The following is an 18,687-nucleotide window of genomic DNA, read 5'->3' as shown; positions in this document are numbered from 1 at the left end:
GTGGAAACGTTTTGTTTAATAGTTGTAGCCCGATGTTCTTGTTCTCACTTTGGTGAGAAGCGAACATTACTAATCCGTAAGCATAACATGCTTCTTTATGTTGCATGTTAGCCGCTTTTTCTAAATCACGAAGTCCAATATTCGGATATATTGAGTCAAAATAATTTCTTAACCCGTTGCGTAAAATAGCATTTGGGTTCCCTGCAATATATGCGTCAAAGTAAACACATCGTAACTTATGGGTTTCCCAATGTGATATCCCCCATCTTTCAAACGAAAGTCTCTTATAAACCAAGACATTCTTGGAACGTTCTTCGAATGTCTTACAAACTGATCTCGCCTTAAATAGTTGTGCCGAAGAATTCTGACCGACTCTAGACAAGATTTCATCAATCATGTCTCCGGGTAGGTCTCTTAAAATATTGGGTTGTCTATCCATTTTGTGTTTTTATACTGTAAAATAGACAAGAGTTAGATTCATAAAAAAAAATACTTATTAATACAAGCAATTTTTACATATATCATAAAGCATAAGCACACTATATTACATATATTACACCACACGAATACAACTATCTTATTCCGACTCGCTCGTTTCTTCTTGTTCGGTTTTGGTTCGTTTTGCCAAGTTTCTAGGGATATATGATGTTCCCCTAATACGAGCCGTCGTTATCCACATTGGTTTAGAAAAACCTGGTGGTTTAGAGGTTCCCGGGTCATTGTTACAACTTAAGGACTTCGGGGGTTGACGATACATATAAAGTTCATCGGGGTTGGAATTAGATTTCTCTATTTTTATGCCCTTTCCCTTATTATTTTCTTTTGCCTTTTTAAATTCAGTTGGGGTAATTTCTATAACATCATCGGAATTCTCGTCGGAATCCGATTCATCGGAGAATTGGTAATCCTCCCAATATTTTGCTTCCTTGGCGGAAACACCATTGACCATGATTAACCTTGGTCGGTTGGTTGAGGATTTTCTTTTACTTAACCGTTTTATTATTTCCCCCACCGGTTCTATTTCTTCATCCGGTTCCGATTCTTCTTCCGGTTCCGACTCTTCTTCCGGTTCCTCTTCGGGAACTTGTGAATCAGTCCACGAATCATTCCAATTTACATTTGACTCTTCATTATTATTAGGTGAGTCAATGGGACTTGTTCTAGAGGTAGACATCTATCACATAATATCAAACGCGTTAAGAGATTAATATATCACATAATATTCACATGTTAAAAATATATAGTTTCCAACAAAATTTGTTAAGCAATCATTTTTCAAGTAAACACGGTCGAAGTCCAGACTCACTAATGCATCCTAACAAACTCAATAAGACACACTAATGCGAAATTCTGGTTCTCTAAGACCAACGCTCGGATACCAACTGAAATGTCCCGTTCTTATTGATTAAAAACGTTCCATATTAATTGATTTCGTTGCGAGGTTTTGACCTCTATATGAGACGTTTTTCAAAGACTGCATTCATTTTTAAAACAAACCATAACCTTTATTTCATAAATAAAGGTTTAAAAAGCTTTACGTAGATTATCAAATAATGATAATCTAAAATATCCTGTTTACACACGACCATTACATAATGGTTTACAATACAAATATGTTACATCGAAATCAGTTTCTTGAATGCAGTTTTTACACAATATCATACAAACATGGACTCCAAATCTTGTCCTTATCTTAGTATGCAACAGCGGAAGCTCTTAATATTCACCTGAGAATAAACATGCTTTAAACGTCAACAAAAATGTTGGTGAGTTATAGGTTTAACCTATATATATCAAATCGTAACAATAGACCACAAGATTTCATATTTCAATACACATCCCATACATAGAGATAAAAATCATTCATATGGTGATCACCTGGTAACCGACATTAACAAGATGCATATATAAGAATATCCCCATCATTCCGGGACACCCTTCGGATATGATATAAATTTCGAAGTACTAAAGCATCCGGTACTTTGGATGGGGTTTGTTAGGCCCAATAGATCTATCTTTAGGATTCGCGTCAATTAGGGTGTCTGTTCCCTAATTCTTAGATTACCAGACTTAATAAAAAGGGGCATATTCGATTTCGATAATTCAACCATAGAATGTAGTTTCACGTACTTGTGTCTATTTTGTAAATCATTTATAAAACCTGCATGTATTCTCATCCCAAAAATATTAGATTTTAAAAGTGGGACTATAACTCACTTTCACAGATTTTTACTTCGTCGGGAAGTAAGACTTGGCCACTGGTTGATTCACGAACCTATAACAATATATACATATATATCAAAGTATGTTCAAAATATATTTACAATACTTTTAATATATTTTGATGTTTTAAGTTTATTAAGTCAGCTGTCCTCGTTAGTAACCTACAACTAGTTGTCCACAGTTAGATGTACAGAAATAAATCGATAAATATTATCTTGAATCAATCCACGACCCAGTGTATACGTATCTCAGTATTGATCACAACTCAAACTATATATATTTTGGAATCAACCTCAACCCTGTATAGCTAACTCCAACATTCACATATAGAGTGTCTATGGTTGTTCCGAAATATATATAGATGTGTCGACATGATAGGTCGAAACATTGTATACGTGTCTATGGTATCTCAAGATTACATAATATACAATACAAGTTGATTAAGTTATGGTTGGAATAGATTTGTTACCAATTTTCACGTAGCTAAAATGAGAAAAATTATCCAATCTTGTTTTACCCATAACTTCTTCATTTTAAATCCGTTTTGAGTGAATCAAATTGCTATGGTTTCATATTGAACTCTATTTTATGAATCTAAACAGAAAAAGTGTAGGTTTATAGTCAGAAAAATAAGTTACAAGTCGTTTTTGTAAAGGTAGTCATTTCAGTCGAAAGAACGACGTCTAGATGACCATTTTAGAAAACATACTTCTACTTTGAGTTTAACCATAATTTTTGGATATAGTTTCATGTTCATAATAAAAATCATTTTCTCAGAATAACAACTTTTAAATCAAAGTTTATCATAGTTTTTAATTAACTAACCCAAAACAGCCCGCGGTGTTACTACGACGGCGTAAATCCGGTTTTACGGTGTTTTTCGTGTTTCCAGGTTTTAAATCATTAAGTTAGCATATCATATAGATATAGAACATGTGTTTAGTTGATTTTAAAAGTCAAGTTAGAAGGATTAACTTTTGTTTGCGAACAAGTTTAGAATTAACTAAACTATGTTCTAGTGATTACAAGTTTAAACCTTCGAATAAGATAGCTTTATATGTATGAATCGAATGATGTTATGAACATCATTACTACCTTAAGTTCCTTGGATAAACCTACTGGAAAAGAGAAAAATGGATCTAGCTTCAATGGATCCTTGGATGGCTCGAAGTTCTTGAAGCAGAATCATGACACGAAAACAAGTTCAAGTAAGATCATCACTTGAAATAAGATTGTTATAGTTATAGAAATTGAACCAAAGTTTGAATATGATTATTACCTTGTATTAGAATGATAACCTACTGTAAGAAACAAAGATTTCTTGAGGTTGGATGATCACCTTACAAGATTGGAAGTGAGCTAGCAAACTTGAAAGTATTCTTGATTTTATGAAACTAGAACTTTTGGAATTTATGAAGAACACTTAGAACTTGAAGATAGAACTTGAGAGAGATCAATTAGATGAAGAAAATTGAAGAATGAAAGTGTTTGTAGGTGTTTTTGGTCGTTGGTGTATGGATTAGATATAAAGGATATGTAATTTTGTTTTCATGTAAATAAGTCATGAATGATTACTCATATTTTTGTAATTTTATGAGATATTTCATGCTAGTTGCCAAATGATGGTTCCCACATGTGTTAGGTGACTCACATGGGCTGCTAAGAGCTGATCATTGGAGTGTATATACCAATAGTACATACATCTAAAAGCTGTGTATTGTACGAGTACGAATACGGGTGCATACGAGTAGAATTGTTGATGAAACTGAACGAGGATGTAATTGTAAGCATTTTTGTTAAGTAGAAGTATTTTGATAAGTGTATTGAAGTCTTTCAAAAGTGTATAAATACATATTAAAACACTACATGTATATACATTTTAACTGAGTCGTTAAGTCATCGTTAGTCGTTACATGTAAGTGTTGTTTTGAAACCGTTAGGTTAACGATCTTGTTAAATGTTGTTAACCTAATGTTTATAATATCAAATGAGATTTTAAATTATTATATTATCATGATATTATCATGTATGAATATCTCTTAATATGATATATATACATTAAATGTCTTTACAACGATAATCGTTACATATATGTCTCGTTTAAAAATCATTAAGTTAGTAGTCTTGTTTTTACATATGTAGTTCATTGTTAATATACTTAATGATATGTTTACTTATCATAGTATCATGTTAACTATATATATATATATCCATTATATGTCATCATATAGTTTTTACAAGTTTTAACGTTCGTGAATCACCGGTCAACTTGGGTGGTCAATTGTCTATATGAAACATATTTCAATTAATCAAGTCTTAACAAGTTTGATTGCTTAACACGTTGGAAACATTTAATCATGTAAATATCAATCTCAATTAATATATATAAACATGGAAAAGTTCGGGTCACTACAATATCAGTAGCAAAGTTTCCTGGCGCCGCTACCGGGATCGAATATATTGATCGATAAAGATTTTAAACAGACAAAGTGTTGTTTGGTGGTGTCTGAGAAAGACAATTATACACGGACTTGGTTGTTGAATTTTCCGAACAATCTCCAATTATATTGGAACCAAAAGGATCATGCCTCTCCGTAGTCAGCCTGGCCACCTCGATACAAGTAATCTGTGAGAAGTCCTATCAGTTAAGATATCCGATCTGGTTAGCGACCGAATTTCAAGAATAATTGTTTTCATTAAATTATCGATCTTTTTAGTAAATTAATATTTTCTAAAAGTTACTTTTAAGTCTTTTAAACAGAAAATCTAAAAAAAATGGAGCAACAAAACACCCTTGCTTCTATGCATAAATCATGCTTAGAGGAAAGAGGAGAACCAATCACCTTAGGAACCGAAGGAATTCCTGAAATTAGTTCACGCATGATTAAACTAGTCAGTATGATCTGTAAATTTCAAGGATTACCGACTGACGATCCAAACTTTCATATAAACAAATTTATCAGTCTGGTTGACTCTTTTAAGAAGGAAGAAAACGAGAAAAACATTTTAAAACTTCATCTTTTTCAATATTCACTTTCTGCGCACGCTTCAGTATGGTTTGACGAACTTAACCCGAATTCAATCCATACATGGGAGGATTTAGCCACTAAATTTCTAAACAAATTTTATCCACCCTCCCTGCAAACCTGTTTAAGAAATGACATCACAAACTTTTCTCAAAAAGAAAATGAGTCATTGTGTCTAGCATGGAATAGAGTAAAGATGATACTTAAAAGATGTTCGAATCATTCGTTAAGTCGGGCAGACATAATCTGTACGCTTTACAATGGTTTGACCAAGGATGATAAATCTCTCCTAGACATGGGCTCGCAAGGCAATTTCATGTCCCGAACAGCAGACGAAGCATGGAATCTCTTGGACACAATAGCTGCACAACAGGAAGATTGGAACAATGAAGCTGCTGAGAAGGATGACATCTTCGCTCATACGGTAAAAATGCTGGAAACCAGGTTACAAGATCTCACCCTCACTCTTCAAAATTTACCAATTTCTAGAAACTCCGATGCTACTAGAACCAATCTAAGGTATCCTTACCCTAGATGGCCACACAAACAATAAAATAACTCGGATCATAATATAATCTTCCCGTTGCACAAACCTACTCTCCACTCTAAGGAAATTTTAGTTGAATTTATGAAAAAGCAATACACGATAAACCTTCAAGTCATAGAATGCCAGAATAAGTTCGACACTTTGATAAAGACTTTTGAAGAACTAATCACTAATTTTCAGCTTACGCTTAAACGATTAACCACTAAAGTTGATATAGAGTGTAGTGAGTTTGATGCCCTAGTAATTACTAGAGGAGGGAAGGAAACAACTGTCAATATACCCATACAAGATTTTTTCGATAAGGAACCTGTGTCAATTGACCCAGCTGTCAATCCACCGGAACCTATCTCTCCTAAGGCCCCGGAAATTATTCCGTGTGCCCGCATACCTTTCCCAGGTAGGCTTAAGAAGGAAAAACAAGAAGCGCAACGCTAAGTATTGAGATATTATTAAGAATTTGCATTTGAATGTACGACTAGTAGATGCTTTAGTAGAGATGCCAAACTGCGCTAAATTTTTAAAAGAACTGCTTTCAAACAAAGAGAGATTAAGAGAGATAGTTAGCTTGTCCTTAAGTGAAGAATGCTCGTTGGTGTTACAACATGGGATTCCCCCTAAGTTAGGAGATACATGAAGATTTACAGTACCTTGCTACCTGCAAGATGTCCAAATTAGCAATGCGTTAGCAGACTTAGGAGCCAGTGTAAACCTAATGCCCTATTCATTATTCAAAAAGCTAGGATTAAATGAATTAAGGCCCACCAGAATGACTATCCAACTCGCGGATAGATCAGTAAAGATTCCTAGGGGAATAGCTGAAGATGTCCTAGTTAGAGTGGATAAGTTCGCGTTTCCCATTGATTTCGTCATTATGGATATTGAGGAAGACACGAAGGTCCCACTCATTCTTGGCAGACCATTCCTGAATACTGCCAAGGCCGTAATTGATGTTCATGAGAAATCATTAAAGTTAAGGGTTGGAGGAGAAGAAATCACATTCAATGTTGATCGCTTCATGAACAATCCTAAGGAAGAAGATGTGAATCTCTCTGATTCTTTTCAAGAACTCGTCAACGAATACCTGGAAGAGACTATGGCTATATGTAGTCAAGATCAAATTTCTAAGGATCTGTTCTTTACACCTCCTGAAGGAAATCTCGACAACCATTCAACCATAAACCTTAGTCAACACATATCTCCCCTCTCTGAAAGTAACTTTCTTGGCAAGACTATTCAAATAGCACCGCTAAGACAAGGCTTTCCTTTACCTCTATTAAGGAGAAGAGCAAATGAAGAAACAGATTTTATTCCGGTATATCAGGAACCCCAGTCAAGGGAGGACTGTGAGGAGTTTCCCGAACCAACCTTTGAAACTAAAGAAGACGTTTCTGAAGAGGAAGCATTAAGAAGGACTATTTCTAGAAATGAAGAACAGATAGCATTAGTGACCGCTACTAAAGAATCAGAATTCCAGGGGAAGTATGACTCGTTAGACCGAAAAGAAATAGCTAGGATGAAGCCATCTATCGAGGAACCTCCGGAATTGGAATTGAAGAAGTTACCCGACAATCTAGAGTATGCATTCTTAGAAGGAGAATCGCAACTCCCTGTAATCATCTCGAAAGACCTCACGCCACCACAAAAGGCAAAATTGATTCAAGTTTTGAAATCACATAAGAAGGCAATTGCTTGGAAGATCTTCGACATCAAAGGGATCAGCCCCAACTATTGCACCCACAAGATCTTCATGGAAGACGATTTCAAACCTTCAGTTCAGAGGCAAAGAAGGGTCAACCCTATGATTCAAGAAGTCGTCAAAAAAGAAGTAATCAAACTTCTGGACGCTGGTCTGATCTACCCCATCTCTGATTCGCCATGGGTTAGTCCTGTTCAAGTGGTACCCAAAAAGGGAGGGAAAACCGTAATTCAAAATGAGAATAATGAACTTATTCCAACTCGAGAAGTCACCGGTTGGAGGGTTTGCATAGATTATCGTAAACTAAACGATGCAACCCGGAAGGATCATTTTCCATTACCTTTCATCGATCAAATGTTGGAACGTCTATCAGGAAATGAATACTACTGTTTCCTTGACGGTTTTTCCGGCTACTTTCAAATCTCCCTTGATCCGAAGGACCAAAACAAAACAACCTTTACCTGTCCTTATTGAACATTTGCTTATCGACGTAAGCCCTTTGGTTTATGCAATGCACCAGCCACATTCCAGCGATGCATGGTAGCAATATTCCACGACATGATTGAACGTTGTAACACCCCGTTTTCCCCATACAAGACTTATAGGTGTAAAGTGTGCGTACGACTAGTTTACGGATGGTTCAAGGCGTACTCGCATGTTGAAGTTTGTACGCGAGAAAAATGAATCAGGGAAAGCAGAGTGTCGCGGCGCGACAAATGAGGCCGCGGTGTGGCATTTAACTGGAATCCAGATCAGAAGCTTGACAAAAAATGATCCCAGAACTAGACAAATGTCGCGGCGCGACATTTAAGGCCGCGGCGTGGCATACTGCACGAACTGGCACCAGATTCTTGTAATTTCAAATGAAGTTCAAGGGCAATTTGGTCATTTCACGATTGAGCCAGATGGGGATCTTAAATCTGGACCACCCATTTCATTTCTCATTTTATTTTTCCTTTTCTTTTCATTTTTCCTCCCAAACTCAAACACCCACTTGATTTCAAAGGGATTTTTGGAAAGGAAGAAGCGGGATTTGATCTTTGGCGTAGTTGACAAGTTTGTTCTCCTCATTCCTAGCTACACGGTGATACTAGTGGTAAGCTCTAACTCCGAATTTCATTTTCGTGTTCATCATTCAAATTTGGGGCTTTTGATTTGTATGATTCATAGATGGAATCCATTTAGTTGTTAATTGGAGATTAACACCAAGATTCGGGTTTGTAAGTGTTAAAGGCGGGTTTTGGGTTGGTTAATGATTTAACCATGTTTAAGACTTGTAAATGGTGTACAATCACTAGCATTAGTGATTATTGGTGTTTTGGAGACTTTTAGGATTTGCATGGTTGACTAATTTTGACTAGAGTCAAAATTAGGGTTTGTTGAGGATTATGACCCGAATGTCGATTCGATGAGGTTTATAAACTTAAAATGGATTAAGTTGAAGTATAAAACCGAGTTAAATATATTTTGGTGTCAAAACTTGTAAATGGTGATATTTTGACCTTATGGGTCAAAATTAGGGTTTATGGGCGATTTTGAGAACGATAAGTGTTTAACACTTGTGTTCGGGTTTAATTAGCATATTTGGACCATTTTCACTTGTGTTAGTGATTGTTGGTTAGTTTTGGCGTGCTTTGAGCTTGGAAGTGCAATTTGGGTCGAATTTGCACTAGTTGTCAATTTGGGTCGATTTGTAAATCCACCCTAATTGTGTTGTTGTATTTGTGATAATGGATTAGGTACTTTCCATTGATGAGTGAGGATTACTTGGAAGCATTTTCTACAAGGCGACAAGGTGAGTGTTAATATCCTATATGCATATGTATATGTAGGATGGGTGCGGGTCGGGTGAAGTGGTTCTCGGTTATAGAGCTCACTTCACATATAGGTGGAATTGATGGACTTGTGTACATGTCCAATTGGCACGGATGTGCATTTTGGTTGACCACCTTTGGCGAGGTGCACACTTCGTGTGTACATTATCACATGGACTTGTGAGTGGAATAATTATATACGTATGTATATGAGTTATTTATTTGTGGGGTATTGGTTGAAGTTCGATGTTGACGATACCATACCCTAGAGTATATTTGTGATGTTGATGAGGGTTTAAAGTTCGTTATTGACGATACCTCATACGTATGGAATTAAAGTTCGATGTTGACGATGCCATACGATTATTGTAGTGACGTTGATGAGGGTTTAAAGTTCGTTGTTGACGATACCTCATATGTGGGTTTAAAGTTCGGTGTTGACGATACCACATTAATATAGGCGAATGGGATTTAAGTTCGATGTTGACGATACCATTCGTTGGGCTAGCCATGAGATCTTGAGTACTATGGATGTTGTGAACATCGATGTTTGTCGTATTTTTGTGTATATATATATATATATATATATATATATATATATATATATATATATATATATATATATATATATATATATTAATGTATTGTATGTGTTGTAGCTAACCCTCCGGGTGTAGCTTATTGGCGTTGTTCACATCATCGTTGGTGAACTTATACTTTGTTGATATCTTTAGCTTGTTGCTTAGAGATCGTACGGTATGCTTAGTGTAGTTGCCTTATACATGGATGCTTCGGTATGCGGTATTTGATATTTGTGTGGCGTGTCCATTTTATACATATATATGTATGCAGTATATTATCATTCGCTAAGCGTTAGCTTACCCTCTCGTTGTTGATATTTTTATAGGTTCGCATGCTTGGCGGCTCGGGTAAGCTTGGGGATTAGAGATCTTGGCTAGATTGCTTAGAAGATCTTGCTTTTGTACTCGATTAGGATTTGGGTAGCGTAGTCCCAAATCACCATGCTCGATTTTGTTGGAAACTAAACTAGTCGGGTCGTGTATGTCCGTTTGGACAATTAACTAATGTATTAAATGTTTTAAGGTTATTAAACCTTCTATTGTAATTAAAGATGTTTATGGAAAAACAATTGGGACCTAAAGTGTTATTTAAAGCGTATTAAAAGGAAAAATTTTTATGGGCCTGTTTTAATATGGGTTGGGTCGTTTCAAGTGGTATCAGAGCATGGTCTAAGGGATTTAGGCGACTTGAGATAGGTGCCAAGACTTAGACTTTTGTGTGTGCTTATTTGTTGCCGAACTTGTAGGTGAACGGGTCGGAACGGGTTATAGTTAGTGCCTTGTTTGTAGGTGGACTAACTAAGATGTTTGGCTTGTGTTGTGATGCTATTCCCTTGCGTGTGTTTATATCGCGTGGAATCATCGTTGTGTTGGTTATATCATCGAGCGAGGCGGTCATTGTACTAACGAGTTGAGACGACGTGTGTGCGCATTAAGGACTTGCAAACCTTATTACGGGTGCAAATCGTGTCTAACAAGTGATGTACGACGAGTGTTGAGCAAGATGGGGCGGTGTTATGCGTGTTGCTTTATACGTTTGTGGACTAATCATTTTGCATTCTTTAGAATGACGACGCGAAACGAGATCGAGACGAATGATGAGGAGTTTAACTCTAGAGTTGCGGCCGCCGTTGCGGAGCAAATGAGTGCGTTTCGAGAAGAAATGGATAGGAAGTATTCCGAATTTCGGGGTAGTAGTGAAATGGAGCGTTGTCTTAAGAGCTTCATGAGGACTAAACCCCCGATGTATGACGGGAAAACGGATCCTTTGGTAAGCACAACTTGGATCTCGGATGTCGAAGGGTGTTTTCGTACTATTGAATGCCCTCCTGAGAAGAAGACGAGACTCGCTACTAGTTTGTTGCGAGGTAGGGCAAAGGATTGGTTGGATGGTAAGATTGATATTGTCGGTGGTGAACCGTTTATGGCATTATCGTAGGACGGGTTTAAGAAGGAATTCTTCGAGGAGTTGCGGACTTCAGCCGATTTGTCGGAAATGCGTATTGAGTTGCGAAATTTGCAACAGGATTCTATGGATTTGAATACTCTCAAGACGACCTTTATGGCGAAGGCTCGTTTTTGCCCGGAGTATTTGGGGAATGATAATTTGTTGATGCAAGATTTCTATCGAACCTTGAATGATGACTTGAAGAATAAGATTAGCCGGGGTCACGCGAAATCGTTTGCGGAATTATTCGCCGTGGCTAGAGGTTTCGAGTCGTATACGCGATCAAAGATTGGTGAACCTTCAAGTGAGAGAAGGGTTGTTTCGTATGGTGCTCCGAGTAAGAGGACTAAGGGTCTGAGTGTGAGCACGGGTGGTACGCGGACGGGTATACCGGATTCTAGTGCATCTAGATGTTACAATTGTGGCATGAGGGGTCACAAGTCTTGGGAATGTTCGGTACCAAAGGGTGATGGCATGGTGTGCTTCAATTGCCAAGAAGAAGGACATCGTAAGTCGGAATGTCCCAAGTTAGCGGGGACGGGTGTGGCAAGGAGATGTTAAGGTACGTTTTGTTTTAATAAATATGCCCTTTGATTATTTATTAAGTGCCGTTTGAATTTGAGTTGAATAGATGCCTTTTGTTGTGCATGTTGTTGTTATGGGTGACGTTCCTAATGGAAGTACCCTAAGGTGACGTTTGATTGACGGGTGAAGGGCGTAAGACTTGGTGTAACCAAGCATTCCTTAGTATTTGGGGAATGTTCTACCAAGCCATGGAAATGGGTTTTGGTGTTCGGTTGTTAAGCGCGTGTTCACTTTTGTGTCGAGATTGATGGACCGTGAGGTATGTCGGGTGATTGAAAACCTTGAGATCGAGTGTTTTGAATCTCGATGAATATTGGTAATGGAGTATACAAGATGCGACATTAGGTGCCTCTTTTATACCTACTAGCGTGGTGTTTGACTCTGATTGTTTTGCGGTTACATTGTACTTAGAGTACCAAAGTGAAACCCTTAGTTACATGAGTGACTGGGTGAAGTTTGACAAGCTATAGCAATTGGATGATTGCGAGGGTAGAGTTATGTAATTTGCGGTACACTTTTCGTTCGAAGTGTTAAGGATTGGTTGAAATCCTTCGTGTGCTCAAGGCTGGAGCAAGATATGGTGATGGGTCGTGTGAGCCCAATTGTTGGTAAAGTCTACCTTTGGTAGCATTGTACGGTTGTACGAGATACGGTTATGGGACGTAGTTCCAAGTGGGGGAGTTACACTCCCGCACGAGGAAGTTTTAGTGTGAGATTTCGGATGATGCTTTTGGTAGATCCGAAAAATGTTGTCGAGACCTGGTTTTGGTCGATTTGTGGTAGATTACAATTTCGAATAAATTGTACTTATGGTTTGGATTTGAATTATCACCGAGGTGGTAATGTGGTAAATCTCGTTGAGAGATAATGGACGTGTTTGGTGAGCAAGGTGAAATCCTTCGGTTAAGGGAGGTGCGTGTCGGATTCTCTTCTAGAGAATTATTGTTTTGTGCCTATGTTTGATATAGGTGGTTTTTGCTCGAGTGTGTGAATGGTTAGTGGTATCCGTTAGGATTCACTATGGCGTAGCAGAGCGCGATGTTACGCTACTCGTCGTTCGAGGCCAAAAGGGCGTTGATTGATGAAGCATGACTTTCGGAGTCCGCTGACTTCATCATGGTATTGGTGATTGATGAAGCATGACCTTTAGGGTCCGCTAACTTCATCATAGGAGTATGCGATTGGTGGAGCATGACCTTCGGGGTCCGCTGACTTTATCATGAGCGAGGTGTTATATCGGTGAAGCATGACCGTTGACGGGGTCCGCTGACTTCATCCGGTGTTGAGATTGGTGAAGCATGATCTTCGGGTCCGCTGACTTCATCATGGTAGTGAATCGCGTGTGGTTTTGGATTCACGATGACGCGTGGGGTTTCGATCATCTTATTGTGGAAGTGAGTCGCGTGTAGTTCGGATTCACAAATGACTCGTGTGGTTTCGGTCATTGTATTGAGGAGTGAGTCTCGTGTAGTTCGGATTCACAAATGACTCGTGTAGTTCGGTCATTCCTCCGGGATAGTGACTCTCGTGTAGTTCGGATTCACTAAGGCGCATGTAGTTCGGCCAATCCCGAGTGTTGTTGTGGTGAAGGTAGTGAGTCGCTTGTAGTTTGGATTCACTAAGGCGCGTGTGTTTTCGGCTAGCCTTCGTGTTGTGTGAACTATCGGTTGTTTTATACGCCGATGGTGGGGTCGTGAGGACCGTGTTGTCTGATTAGTGATGCGATAGCTGTGTTTCGCTCACAAGATGTTACGGGTGTGACGATAGTTGATTTTGTACACCTTGAGATTTGCGTTTCCATAGTCGTTTTGGGCGCTATCGGTTTTAGCCGTTGGGTTATGATGTTACGGTAGTTGCGTATTGGTCGTATTGCGCACTACAAGGGATGTATAGTGATTGGTGTTATCCGTAAGGATTCGTTTGGTTCGGTCTTCATCGCTTCGGGTTGTTGACCTTAGGTTGAGACTTGGCTGTTTTTAGCGTCGTACTCGGTAAGGGTTTGCTAAGGGATTGGTATCTCGATACGAGATTGGTTGAGTTTTTTCGATGTGAGGGATTGAGTTAGTGCTAGTGCTCGGAATTATGGAATTTGATAAATCGCGGGTGACGATTTAGCTGTTAAGGGTAACTCTTTGAGAAGAACTGTCTAAGGGATCGTTGTAGACTTCGGTTGTTGCGTGTCTTGTACGTCTCGGGATGCGATCAAGTGTGTAATTTGTCATTGGATTAACCATCGGGTTAGCGAATTTGTGGTAGAAGTCGGTTTGAAATGCATGTTCGACGACCATTGAGTGTGGGTTCGTTTGGGTTCGTGACTAGGATCACGAGGATGTGATCGAATCTAAGTGGGGGAGAGTTGTAACACCCCGTTTTCCCCGTACATGACTTATAGGTGTAAAGTGTGCGTACGACTAGTTTACGGATGGTTCAAGGCGTACTCGCATGTTGAAGTTTGTACGCGAGAAAAATGAATCAGGGAAAGCAGAGTGTCGCGGCGCGACAAATGAGGCCACGGCGCGGCATTTAACTGGAATCCAGATCAGAAGCTTGACAAAAAATGATCCCAGAACTAGGTAAATGTCGCGGCGCGACATTTAAGGCCGCGGCGCGGCATACTGCACGAACTGGCACCAGATTCTTGTAATTTCAAATGAAGTTCAAGGGCAATTTGGTCATTTCACGATTGAGCCAGATGGGGATCTTAAATCTGGACCACCCATTTCATTTCTCATTTTATTTTTCCTTTTCTTTTCATTTTTCCTCTCAAACTCAAACACCCACTTGATTTCAAAGGGATTTTTGGAAAGGAAGAAGCGGGATTTGATCTTTGGCGTAGTTGACAAGTTTGTTCTCCTCATTCCTAGCTACACGGTGATACTAGTGGTAAGCTCTAACTCCGAATTTCATTTTCGTGTTCATCATTCAAATTTGGGGCTTTTGATTTGTATGATTCATAGATGGAATCCATTTAGTTGTTAATTGGAGATTAACACCAAGATTCGGGTTTGTAAGTGTTAAAGGCGGGTTTTGGGTTGGTTAATGATTTAACCATGTTTAAGACTTGTAAATGGTGTACAATCACTAGCATTAGTGATTATTGGTGTTTTGGAGACTTTTAGGGTTTTCGTGGTTGACTAATTTTGACTAGAGTCAAAATTAGGGTTTGTTGAGGATTATGACCCGAATGTCGATTCGATGAGGTTTATAAACTTAAAATGGATTAAGTTGAAGTATAAAACCGAGTTAAATATGTTTTGGTGTCAAAACTTGTAAATGGTGAGATTTTAACCTTATGGGTCAAAATTAGGGTTTATGGGCGATTTTGAGAACGATAAGTGTTTAACACTTGTGTTCGGGTTTAATTGGCATATTAGGACCATTTTCACTTGTGTTAGTGATTGTTGATTAGTTTTGGCGTGCTTTGAGCTTGGAAGTGCAATTTGGGTCGACAAGGTGAGGATTACTTGGAAGCATTTTCTACAAGGCGACAAGGTGAGTGTTAATATCCTATATGCATATGTATATGTAGGATGGGTGCGGGTCAGGTGAAGTGGTTCTCGGTTATAGAGCTCACTTCACATATAGGTGGAATTGATGGACTTGTGTACATGTCCAATTGGCACGGATGTGCGTTTTGGTTGACCACCTTTGGCGAGGTGCACACTTCGTGTGTACATTATCACATGGGCTTGTGAGTGGAATAATTATATACGTATGTATATGAGTTATTTATTTGTGAGGTATTGGTTGAAGTTCGATGTTGACGATACCATACCTTAGAGTATATTTGTGATGTTGATGAGGGTTTAAAGTTCGTTGTTGACGATACCTCATACATATGGAATTAAAGTTCGATGTTGACGATGCCATACGATTATTGTAGTGATGTTGATGAGGGTTTAAAGTTCGGTGTTGACGATACCACATTAATATAGGCGAATGGGATTTAAGTTCGATGTTGACGATACCATTCGTTGGGCTAGCCATGAGATCTTGAGTACTATGGATGTTATGAACATCGATGTTTGTCATATTGTTGTATAAATATATATATATATATATATATATATATATATATATATATATATTAATGTATTGTATGTGTTGTAGCTAACCCTCCGGGTGTAGCTTATTGGCGTTGTTCACATCGTCGTTGGTGAACTTATACTTTGTTGATATCTTTAGCTTGTTGCTTAGAGATCGTACGGTATGCTTAGTGTAGTTGCCTTATACATGGATGCTTCGGTATGCGGTATTTGATATTTGTGTGGCGTGTCCATTTTATACATATATATGTATGTAGTATATTATCATTCGCTAAGCGTTAGCTTACCCTCTCGTTGTTGATATTTTTATAGGTTCGCATGCTTGGCGGCTCGGGTAAGCTTGGGGATTAGAGATCTTGGCTAGGTTGCTTAGAAGATCTTGCTTTTGTACTCGATTAGGATTTGGGTAGCGTAGTCCCAAATCACCATGCTCGGTTTTGTTGGAAACTAAACTAGTCGGGTCGTGTATGTCCGTTTGGACAATTAACTAATGTATTAAATGTTTTAAGGTTATTAAACCTTCTATTGTAATTAAAGATGTTTATGGAAAAACAATTGGGACCTAAAGTGTTATTTAAAGCGTATTAAAAAGAAAAATTTTTATGGGCCGGTTTTAATACGGGTTGGGTCGTTTCAAACGTTGTATGGAAGTCTTCATGGACGACTTCTCAGTCTTTGGTAGTACCTTTGATTCGTGCCTATCAAACCTTGACAAGATGCTCACCCGGTGTGAAGAGTCAAATTTAGTTCTGAATTGGGAAAAATGTCACTTCATGGTAAAAGAAGGGATAGTTTTAGGACATAAGATTTCAAAAGCAGGAATAGAAGTTGATAAGGCTAAGATTGAGACCATTACTAAGCTTCCGGAACCTACCACAGTAAGAGCGGTAAGAAGTTTCCTAGGACACGCCGGTTTCTACCGACGCTTCATTAAGGATTTTTCAAAGGTCACACGACCTCTCACTCATCTCCTAGGTGAGGATGTCCTGTTTGTCTTCGATGAAGAATATCGAAAAGCATTCAACTATCTGAAAGAACAGCTAACACATGCGCCCATCATAATAGTTCCTGATTGGAGTCTACCCTTTGAAATCATGTGTGATGCGAGTGATTTCGCAGTTGGATCTGTGCTTGGACAATGGGTAGATAAGCATTTTCATCCAATCTATTACGCAAGCAAAACCTTAACCGGAGCTCAAGAGAATTACACTACCATGGAGAAGGAGCTGCTAGCCATAGTATTCGCCTTCGACAAATTCCGTTCCTATCTCATCCTATCCAAAACTACAGTCTATACAGATCATGCAGCCCTCAAATATCTATTCATTAAGCAAGACGCGAAACCAAGACTCCTACGATGGATCTTACTCCTTCAAGAATTTGATATTGAGATTAAAGATAAGAAAGGAGCAGAGAACATAGCAGCAGATCATCTTAGTCGTTTGGAGAACCCAGCGATGGAAAAACTTGCTGAACAAGATATCAGAGATAAATTTCCGGAAGAACAGCTTATGAGTTTAGGACAAACTCACATAGGATCACAATTTACTGTGAAAGGACCCGTTCATATACATTATAAACGATTCACAATAGTTGATTACAGCGCGAGGTATTTGACCTCTATATGATACATTTTACAAACATTGCATTCGTTTTTAAAAGACAAACTTTCTTTACAACAAAAGTTAACGGCATGCACACCATTTCATAATACATCCAACTATAATTGGCTTAATAATAATCTTGATGAACACAATGACTCGAATGCAACGTCTTTCAAAATATGCCATGAATGACTCCAAGTAATATCCTTAAAATGAGCTAATGCACAGCGGAAGATTTCTTTAATACCTGAGAATAAACATGCTTTAAAGTGTCAACCAAAAGGTTGGTGAGTTCACAGGTTTATCATAACAATCATTTCAATATATTAATACACCACAAGATTTCCGTTTATAAATATATGTACACTCGCAAGTGTATAAAAGTATTCTATAAGTTGTAGGCACCCGGTAACAAGCCTTAACGTTCATGTTTTACCCTCTGAAGTACACCAGATCAGGTGTGTTTAAAATAACCTCGAAGTACTAAAGCATCCCATAGTCAGGATGGGGTTTGTCAGACCCAATAGATCTATCTTTAGGATTCGCGCCTACCGTACATAGACAAGTAGTTTAATGTTACCAAGCTAAGGGTATATTTCTGGTTTAAACCCACATAGAATTAGTTTTAGTACTTGTGCGTATTTCGTAAAACATTTATAAATCAGCGCATGTATTCTCAGCCCAAAAATATATATAAAAAGGGAGCAAATGAAACTCACAATACTGTATTTCGTAGTAAAAATACATATAACGTCATTTAACAAGTGCAAGGTTGGCCTCGGATTCACGAACGTATCAATATTGAGATTCAATATTGCAGGAAAGTATGTAGACGAAACGGAGATGATAAACACTAGATTGACCTCACGAGCATACCCATGAACCATACCCATCACCTCCATAGCTATAACCCATAATTTCCTTAGCTTCGACTCATTCAAAAAAAACTATTTTGAAATCACTTGGACAGCACTCCGTCGTAATATTTTATGTATACTAATAATATCTTGAAATAATATAGAGCAAATATATATATATATATATATGTAAATCGATTGAGAGAGTTTAGAGAAATATATTTTCAAGTTTCTATGAAATAATGAAACCTATTGAATTCT

This window comes from Rutidosis leptorrhynchoides, chromosome 2 (assembly GCF_046630445.1).
Source record: "Rutidosis leptorrhynchoides isolate AG116_Rl617_1_P2 chromosome 2, CSIRO_AGI_Rlap_v1, whole genome shotgun sequence".
Lineage (NCBI taxonomy): Eukaryota > Viridiplantae > Streptophyta > Magnoliopsida > Asterales > Asteraceae > Rutidosis > Rutidosis leptorrhynchoides.
This window is presented reverse-complemented; position numbering follows the sequence as displayed.